The 9,790-nt window shown below is 39.6% G+C and overlaps 1 long non-coding RNA gene across 1 annotated transcript; it reads left to right on the forward strand.

Moving 5' to 3' along the window:
• The first annotated feature begins 44 nt into the window (after positions 1-44).
• LOC116665399 lies at positions 45-3,235 on the forward strand. The gene is made up of 3 exons (XR_004321995.1): positions 45-174; positions 846-2,707; positions 3,178-3,235. It is a non-coding gene; the product is annotated as an uncharacterized LOC116665399 (long non-coding RNA).
• Positions 3,236-9,790: the final 6,555 nt, after the last annotated feature.

Consider the following 9,790-nt stretch of genomic DNA (forward strand, 5'->3'; position numbering starts at 1 on the left):
AGTCGCCCAGCGGCTGCTGGAAGCGCGGGGCCGAGGCGCGGGCACGCGGATCAGGAGCACGAGACCGGCGCCGCTGAGCCGGCAGCGTGGCTGCGGCGGGCGGACGCCCCGGGAGCCCGCGGCTGCGCGGCTGCTGCTGAGGCTCCGACAGCCGCTCGTTGCCGGGCGGAGAAGGTCAGCTTTTCAGTAACCAGGATCAGCTGCGGCGCGAGCCCCTCGGCGTCCCCGAGCCCCGTGCGAGCCCAGGCCGGCCGTGAGCGCAGCGCGGCCCCAGCTACTGAGCATGCTCGGCTGCCCCGCGGCTCCGACAGGGGCCTTGCCAGCGGCGACTTCCCTTCCTGATCTGAGAAAGGGAGATGGGAGAAGTGGGCAGAGGGTGAGATTTAGTGGAGGTAATTTCTTGAACAGGGAGATGTCTTCCTCCCCATCCTGCCCCTGGCGGGGGGGAAAAAAGAAGAAAAAGAAAGAAGAAGAAGAACACATTGCACTGCGCTTAGCAAATATTTTTGATTGATAGGCTGAAGACGTTTGGAAGCTATCAGTAATGTTTAGCCTTTAACTCTCTCCCTGCACAATTAAGCTGCCTCTGGGGTCAAGTACGTGGTCTAGGCAGTGAAAGGGTTTTAATCCTAGCAAATCACCGTCGTTTAGGATTAGGTGTGGAATTGCCTATATTTCAAAGTCTAGGCAACATGCCATGAATTAATTGCTCTCTCCACAAGTGCAATCTGCCTATAGTTACTATTTTATTTTTTAAAAAGTCTTTTATAAGATACGTGTGCAGTTTTTGAAAGTAGACGTTGAGCTATATTACAACAACATACATTTTGATTTAAATCTTTCAGATGGCAGGCTCAGTGAAAGCAGGGAATGTTGCTTATTTGTCAACTGGAAACCCAAATCCTTTCTCCAGGACCTGGTAAAAGACAAGTGCTGGTAAATGCTTGTGTGAGAATGAATTGTGAGTTTGTTAATATGTAAAGGGCACTTACATAAGGAAGGCTGAAGTTCTTGAATTTGATAGGAGCCTAAATTCTAACTCGACCTCAGCTTTGCATTTTTGGGCCCCATGACACTAAATTTTTGTCTTAAGTGTCCAATGGATAAGCAAATTGGCTTTTAAATAGGATTTTCACTTTTGTCCCCTTGTCCTCTTTCAGTTCTCAATGTTCTATGCCAAGATGAGCCAAATCCACAGCCAGTTCTCTCCGCTGCTGTTGAAACCAGGGACATTGACTCTGCATGGTTTGCAGATAACACAATTTCATTTTTAAAAACTTCTAGCCAGTCAATTCTGCCAAGTCTGTGGAGGGTGAATCCAAGATTTCATGGCTGAAATGAAGCTTCAGCCTGAAAGCTGGGCCTGTGAGAGTCTATATTGGAAACACGGGTGAGCTGGGAGTCAGGTGTTTCTTGAATCCCTACCAGTGCTGCCTTGGCCCATTGATCAGATCCTTGGGTCAAGAAAGTTACTTCTCTCTCTTTATCTCTATCTCTCTTCCTTTCTCTCCTTCTCTTCCTCCATCGTCTGACTACCTTTCCCTCTCCCTTTAAGATTCAGGTGCTGCCTGAGGGCTTCTGGAGTCCAGAGCCCCTCCTGGCCCCACTCCAGAGTGTACTGTTATCACAACACTTTCTAGATTGTCTTCAGCTAAGTCAGGCTCCCCCTACCACCAGCTGTGAGTTCCTTAAGACTAGAGACAGCACTGGCTGTTTGCATGTTTACAATTGTGTACATCTGCACAGTGTCTGGTTTTCACGTGTTTTCAGTTTAGATTAAGGCACAGGCGGGAGTCCTTCTAATTGTAGCGGCCAATTAGAAGATTGACAGGGTTAATCTAGAGACACTTCCTAGGGGAAGGGATTCCAGATGGAAGAATGAAAATTCCAATACAACCAAATCAAATATTTCAGGATTGAAGAGGAAGATGCAGACCTTTCTGTACAGCCCTGATAAGGGCAGATAATCAGGGTGGAGCTGTTTGATGGTCCTTAATCCCTGATTCTCTATGCTGAATAGAAGTAGAAGCAGAAGAATAAGCACCTCTACCCTTTGGATACACTCATTTTATTTCATAGCAGAGATTCCTTATACCATCTCCCTCATTCACCCCCTACAATTCTTTGTTGTTGTTGTTCTTCATTAATTGCAGTAAAACTGGTTCTCAAAGCTTCCCCAGGCTACCCAAATCATCAAAGCCAAGATTTTCTCAGTTTTGATGATAAAATCATAGCTATCATTTCGTTGACACCTCATTCTCTGCCAGGCACAGCTAAATTCTTTACAGACATCACATTTCATTGCTACAGGAAGCAGCTTTTCTTAGCATTTATCACAATTTTACATTTTGAATTTATAGCATGTAATAGTATGTTTGCTGATGTCAAAAGAAAATAGGCACAAACAGTAATTGGTCATGGATAAGGATAGAATATTATCATGTCTGATGATGAATCCAAGGCTCTGAGAGCTCAAGATAACAGAGCTAACAGGTGGAGCTGCGTTTGAAGTCCGTGCTGCAAAGTCTCGAAAGTTCACCTGTGCTGAATCAGCAGCGATGGCAGCTGCTTCTCAGTTGCCCTCACACCCTACTAAGATAGCAGAGCCCAGCAGGGAAAAGAAAGACTCCACCTTGAGCAGATCAGTCTTGTAAAGAAGCGAACATTGTACCAAGTGAAGAGCAGAGATGGAAAACCTGGGTCTTTGGTGAGCATCATTGAATTGACCTGTTTACCCAACTGCCTACCTTACCTCACCTCTTATAATGCGTATTGTATTAGTTCAATCTGTTTAAAGTCACTTTATTTTTTTGTATATATATATATATATATATATATATATATATATGTATTCTATTGAAGTATAGTCAGTTTATAATGTGTCAATTTCTCATGTACAGTATAATGCTTCAGTCATACATGAACATACATATATTTGTTTTCATATTCTTTTTCACCATAAGTTACTACAAGATACTGAATATAATTTCCTGTGCTATATAGTATAATCTTGTTTATTTATGTTATATATATTAGTTAGTATCTGCAAATCTCAAACTCCCAATTTATCCTTTACCACCCTCTCCCCACCGGTAACCTTAAGTTTGTTTTCTATGTCTGTGAGTCTGTTTCTGTTTTGTAAATAAGTTCATTTGTCTTTTTTTTTTTTTTTTCCAGATTCCACATATAAGTGATATACGGTATTTTTCTTTCTCTTTCTGGCTTACTTCACTTAGAATGACAATCTCCAGGTTCATCCATGTTGCTGCAAATGGCCTTATTTTATTATTTTTTATGGCTAAGTAGTATCCCATCATATAAATATACCACAGACTCTTTGTCCAGTCATCTGTCGATGGACATTCAGATTGTTTCCATGTCTTGGCTATTGTAAATAGTGCTGCTGTGAACATTGGAGTGCGTGTATCTTTTTGAATTAAGGTTCCCTCTGGATATATGCCCAGGAGTGGGATTGCTGGATCATATGGTAAGTCTATTTTTAGTCTTTTGAGGAATCTCCATACTGTTTTCCATAATGACTGCCCAAACTATATTCCTACCAACAGTGTAGGAGGGTTCCCTTTTCTCCACAGCCTCTCCAGCATTTATCCTTTGTGGAATGTTGAATGATGGCCATCCTGACTGTGTGAGGTGATACCTCATTGTAGTTTGGATTTGCATTTCTCTCATAATTAGTGATATTGAGCATTTTTTCATGTGCCTATTGGCCATTTGTATGTCTTCATTGGAGAATTGCTTGTTTAGGTCTCCTGCCCATTTATTGGATTGGGTTGTTTGTTTTCTGTTATTAAATTGTATAAGCTGTTTATATATTCTGGAGATTAAGCCCTGTCAGTCTCATCTTTTGCAAATATTTTCTCCCATTTCTCCGTAGATTGTCTTTTTGTTTTGCTTATGATTTCCTTTGCTGTGCAAAAGCTTATAAGTTTAATTAGGTCCCATTTTTTAATTTTTGCTTTTATTTCTATTGTCTAGGTAGACTGCCCTAGGAGAACATTGCTAAGATTTATGTCAGATAATGTTTTGCCTGTGTTTTCTTCTAAGAGGTGTCTTGTCTTATGTTTAAGTCTTTAAGGCATTTTGAGTTTATTTTTGTGTATGGTGCAAAGGAAGTATTCTAACTTCATTGATTTACATGCAACTATCCGGTGTTCCCAACACCATTTGCTGAGGAGACTTTACTCCGTTGTATGTTCTTGCCTCCTTTGTCAAAGATTAATTGACCAAAAGTGTGTGGGTTTATTTCCAGGCTCTCTGTTCTGTTCCATTGATCCAGATGTCTGTTTTTGTACCAATACCATGCTGTTTTGATTACTGAAGCTTAAAGTCACTTTAAACTGGGTTTGCCTTGCAGCCAAAAGCCTCCTGTCTGAGATAAACTCTTTTACTTTCTTATTCAAAATGCTAAAATGATTAAGAATTAGGTCAATTTCTTAGCATAGCATTTGGGAACTTTCTCCTGATCCCTCTGTTTTTGTACCTTTGTCTCCCATTATATTCTGCTCTGCATTTTACTTTCTGGCTGTGCTGGGCTCCTTGCTCTAACTGTGAGCTTTGCTATCCCACCTCCCATCCTGCCTGCCTTTGTCCTGCATTTTCTCCTAAGCTCTATTTGTAATATACATGAGTCTCTTCCTTACTGAATGATGAACTCCTTAAAGGCAGGAATTGGGTTCATCTTTGTCCCATTGTACGTTTCACATAATAGGATCCAAGTAGAGATCTGCTTTGTTACTGAGCTGAGTTCTAGAATATGTGACCTCAAACTTCTGTGTCAGTAACTCCTTACAAAAGTAATAGGGATTATACCCTCCTAAACTTCATGAGAACTTGCTTTCAGAAGATGTAAAATGCTATTCCATGATAAAGATTTTTTTGAAAGAATTAAAAAAAAAATTTTAAAATAATTAATTCAGTCTTACTCTCCTGGCCACTAAACTCCTCTGGGCCTGTGTCTCCACACAGGAGTTCTATTCTGAAACTCCGGTGTCCAGTGTCAGGCAACAAAGTTGAGCATTGGATGATGAATACTCCATCTTTCACAAACTTAATCCCCAAGGCCAGTGGATTATCAAATTTTTGGGTTAATTTTATAATGTACTTAATTTTCTCTGGCATGATACACTATTTCATCAGAATTCATTTTTAGGTGGTATGTGTTGACCTAAAACAGACTGCCAAACATTTCTTCAGCAAAGATGGATTTATTCAGTATCAGCAAGAATTGCTCTGTATCATTGTTAATTTAGAGTCAATGAATTTATTTATGGTTAAGATATAGTAATAGTGTTTATAAGTCAGAGTCTGCTAAGGAGACAGAAACCCCACAGTAATTTGAAAAGAGAGGGCTTATATAAAGAATTCTTAACTATTTTCAGAGAAAACTACTAAAAGGGAATAAAGAGAACTCTAAAGAATACCCCAAGGCTGATGGAGTCCAAGGAAGGGGGTCCTCCCTAAGTCTGGGACTCAGCCCTCTTTGGGCTGGTTGCCCACTGGACGGTGGAGAAGTTTACTGGGTGCCCAGGCCACAGTGGTCTACAGTCAGCAAGCTGAGGCTTCCGGGCAGGTACTGTGGGGCTGGGACTCACCAGCTGGAAGCCTCCTGCAGTGGTGCCAGTCAGCTGAGACTAGGTGGTAGGACGCTGCCTGCTGGGATGCTGATGACATTTGCTTGGAGGCTGCCTGTGGACGTTGCTGTTGAACTGGCTGAGAAGCTGGCTGGATACTGGCTGGACTCAACCAGAAACCTGCCAGGAAGTCACCTGAAAGAGGTGTTATTGAACTCTCTGGGCACCCTCAGAACCCAGCTGAATCCACCCATGAGGATGTGCCACGGAACTTACTGATGTGAAGCTAGCTGGAGTGACTGCAGAACTCTCCAGAGGCTGCTGCCTGGAGATGGGGAGATGCCGGTGAACTCAGCTAAGATGCTCCTGGAACTTACCTGCAAACTGCCTTAGGAGGTGCCGCTGCACTTAACTGCTGCAAATCCTACTGGGGAACTTTTGGAACCCACTGAAGACTTCTGCAGGGGTACCGCTGAAACTCACTGAAGGTGAACTCCTCTGGATGTCCTGCACGCTAGCCCAGCATTGCAGGAGCTAGAATGCTGGCATGCACACAGGAACTTGGAAGAGAACCCTACCTCCTGCAGCGTCCCTCTAGCGCCCTCTACTGACAAAGCTTAACATTATGCCATCTGGAAAGAAATATTTCAGTATCCCAAGCAGGCAAAGAACGATGGATTTGGAGCTGAGAAGCAATAAATTAATGACTGATTGGCATGGGGCTTTTGTCAAAATCACTGCTCTATTTTAAAATTACCTCTTTACTTTGCTTTACCTGTTTGTTTCTTCCGCTAACAGACGATATGTAAGGGCTTCAAAGGTAAGGACAATCTTTACATTTTATGTGTAGCGTAGTGTTTGGCAAGTATTATACATTTAACACAAATTTATCAAAATGTGTTACTGCACATACGTAAACATTGCATCCTGCGCTCACTTGGTCTGACAAGCACTAGGTGTGCCAGGATTTAGTTGGCATGAAGGGAGTTATTTCTGTTATTTTCAATGTTTGCACAAAGAAGGAAAATTGCAGTAGTGGCGATGGACACACTGCACACCTGTAGAGTCACTATTTTCTAAAAATGAACTTTTTGTAGTTCCTTGGCATTTTGGTTGGGGTTGACTGACTGGAAATCCTCCATGAGTCACCAGGGGGGAAAAATCCCCCCCTTCTTTGGAGAGAAAGTTTATTCTACTCAGAAATATATTGAGAAAATGAAAAAGCAATTATACTAGTAAGCTGAAGGATGCTCATTTCACACAAATTTTAGTCAAAAATGCTGAAAGTTAGCAATCTCTACTACACAAAGATTCTTTATTCTGAGATTATTAAAATTTCTGCTTAGTTTTAAATATTTTAGAAATGTGTTGAATATTCTATCACGATTAATGCTAACTATAAAATAGTGTTAGCTATTCTGAATATTTAGTGGTTAGGGAATCAAGGTTAGCCTTCACAATTTCTGTTACCTTGTTTTATTAAATTAATATATAGGCTGCTAGAAAGATGTAAGCCATTCACCTTTAAAAAACAAATTGGTAGCTACTGTGCTAACAAACAAGCACAAGAAAAAAAGAAATAAAAGAAATTTCTGAATAAATATAGCAGAGTAGGAAATAGCAGGTACAAAATTCAATTTGGAAGGCAAAAATTATTTAACAACAGTAAAAAGTACACCAGTAGCCTTGAAGGGAGGACAGTAGCATCAATAATATTTGAAAAATGTCATCAGTGATAAACCAAAGAGATTAACAGGAACAGAGATGCAAGTTGAAATTATTTAGAAATCACACTGCGATGCCCTCAATTTGAAGGGTAATGTAATGACAGGAATAACCACAATTGAAAAGAAAGCATAAGATATTATATGACAATATTTTATGGAATTATGCAAAAAAAAATTGAAAACCTGACTGAAATAGATGATTTTTTAAGAAATGTTAAAGAAAATAATTGATCTCAGAAGAGATATAAAAGCTAAATAGATGAACAACTACGTAAGAAACCCAGAAAGTAATCAGAGAAACCTCAAAGAAAAAGTGGTTTTCTGGATAATTTTTTTCAAATTTTCAGAGTACAGAGATTTTCAGTGTTCTTTAAATTGTTTCAGAGCATGGAGAATGAAGGAAAGCAACTGTATTAGTCAGGGTTCTCCAGAAAAACAGAGCAAATGGAATCCGTATATTAGCTCATGCTGCCATAACAGAATACCGTAGACTGGATGGCTTAGCCAACTGGAGGCTGGAAGTCAGAGATCAGGGTGCCAGCAAGGTCAGGTTTTGGTGAGGGCGCTCTTCCTCGCTTGCAGATGGCCACCTTCTCACTGTGTTCCCACATGATAGAAAGAGAGAGCAAGTTCTCTGGTGTCTCTTCCTGTAAGGACACTAATCTCATGAGGGCCCCATCCCTTACCAAATGTGTATATAATTTCTAACTCCTTATCTTTTTGTAGGCTCAATTCTCTACATACTATTTTGGTATGGGTTTATGCTCAGTTAATCTCCAAGCCTCTGATTTATCAAGATTCACATACTCCTCTAAGAAAGCTGACGTATCAACTTACACTCTTTTTGTGTTCAGTTTCCTTCGTAATTTTTGTCCTCTGGAGACTTCCCTCACTTTCTTGTGAGTAGAGCTGTGTATGTTAAAATAATGTTTGCTATCTTTTATTTATCATTTCTATAATTTTGTATCAGAAAGATTTTCAGTTTATCTTTAAGGCCCTATTTTCAGAGAACATTTTTAGATGATATTAAAACACATTAATTTGTCCACATGTTTACAAACTCTTCAAAATACTTTGATGTTAATTTTGAAGGTATTTTAATAGCTTCAGATCAGGACAAAATTATACAAAATGGCCAATAAATGGTTCCTGCAAAAAGACTAAAAAGCTGATGTTAGGTTAATGAACAATGTAATAATCTAGAATTTTTGCAATGGTTTCTTTCAAAGAAAATAGTGAATACAGAAATGCATTAAGGTGGGTTAATTGTGTGAATAACAATTATTCTCAGGCAAAATCTTTTATTAAGAGATCTTAATTCTAACAAGAAAACTGGATCGAAATTTGAAGATCTAGTGTACAAATTAATGGTTCTGGATGTTTGCTGTTCATCAGTTCTCAGAGACATAAAAATGATTTAGCTCAGTGTTGGCAGGGCTGCAAGTAAGAGGGCAAATTCTTTTATGGCTGATGGTAATATAAATGGGTGCCATTTTTCTAAAGATCAGGAAGGTAACATGTAACAAGAGCGTAAAAATACATTTATATCATCTGATAAAAGAATGTTATTTCCAATTATATTGCTTTCTTCTATTTTTATCCATTTATCTCTCCCTTCTTTTGTTCATTGACCAACAGTGTTTGGGGAGCCACTTACGTGCCAAACATTATGATTATTTTGTGAATAAAATGATAATCTACACATGATTCTTTCCCTTCAGAAACCATTGGCCTAATTATATAATAGACTTCTCCTACTTTCATAGTCCCACCCTGTCCCCCCAAAAAGATGCATTATCAACAGAGATATTAAAAGCACAATAATTTACAACAACAAGAAACTTTTTCTACGTAAGCCCCTCTAACACCAATGTAAAGAAATACAATAATAACAAGAAAAATGAGTATGTGGAATTCTACTTCTTCCAAGAGGGAGTAACACGGTCAAAATGAACTTCCAGCCATAAATATCTAAATAGTTGAGAACTATAGAGGAAATCTATTTTTAAATATTGGAGAACTGCCAGCACAGAACCGTGAATTCTAAAGTGAAGAAATTAATGTTAGACATACTATCACCTATATACTTTCTGCCCAGAGATAGTTCCCTGTGGTGTAGATGAGAGTAACACAATAAAGGCTAGCAGTCATTGTTAGTTGTGTATACCAGCTAGAATTCTTGGAGCAGATTACCCAAAAGAGGGGAAATACAGAGATAAAATTTCCAGGAATCGATAATAGGGAACCCCGGAGTCTTTCTCTGAATACTGAAGTGTTCGTGCATAGGGCGAATGCTCCTTTGGGCCATCCAAAAACGTCTTTCAAAGAAAGAACAATTAATGAGAAATTCTAAGACAATCATCAGAGCTCACATAGAACCAGAAAGTATCCTTAAATCAGTGGGGAGAAATCTCATTGAGGTCATGAGACCTTAGGAGTGGCACAAAATTGATTATAGAATAAAGGCTACTC

This window comes from Camelus ferus, chromosome 8 (genome assembly GCF_009834535.1).
Source record: "Camelus ferus isolate YT-003-E chromosome 8, BCGSAC_Cfer_1.0, whole genome shotgun sequence".
Lineage (NCBI taxonomy): Eukaryota > Metazoa > Chordata > Mammalia > Artiodactyla > Camelidae > Camelus > Camelus ferus.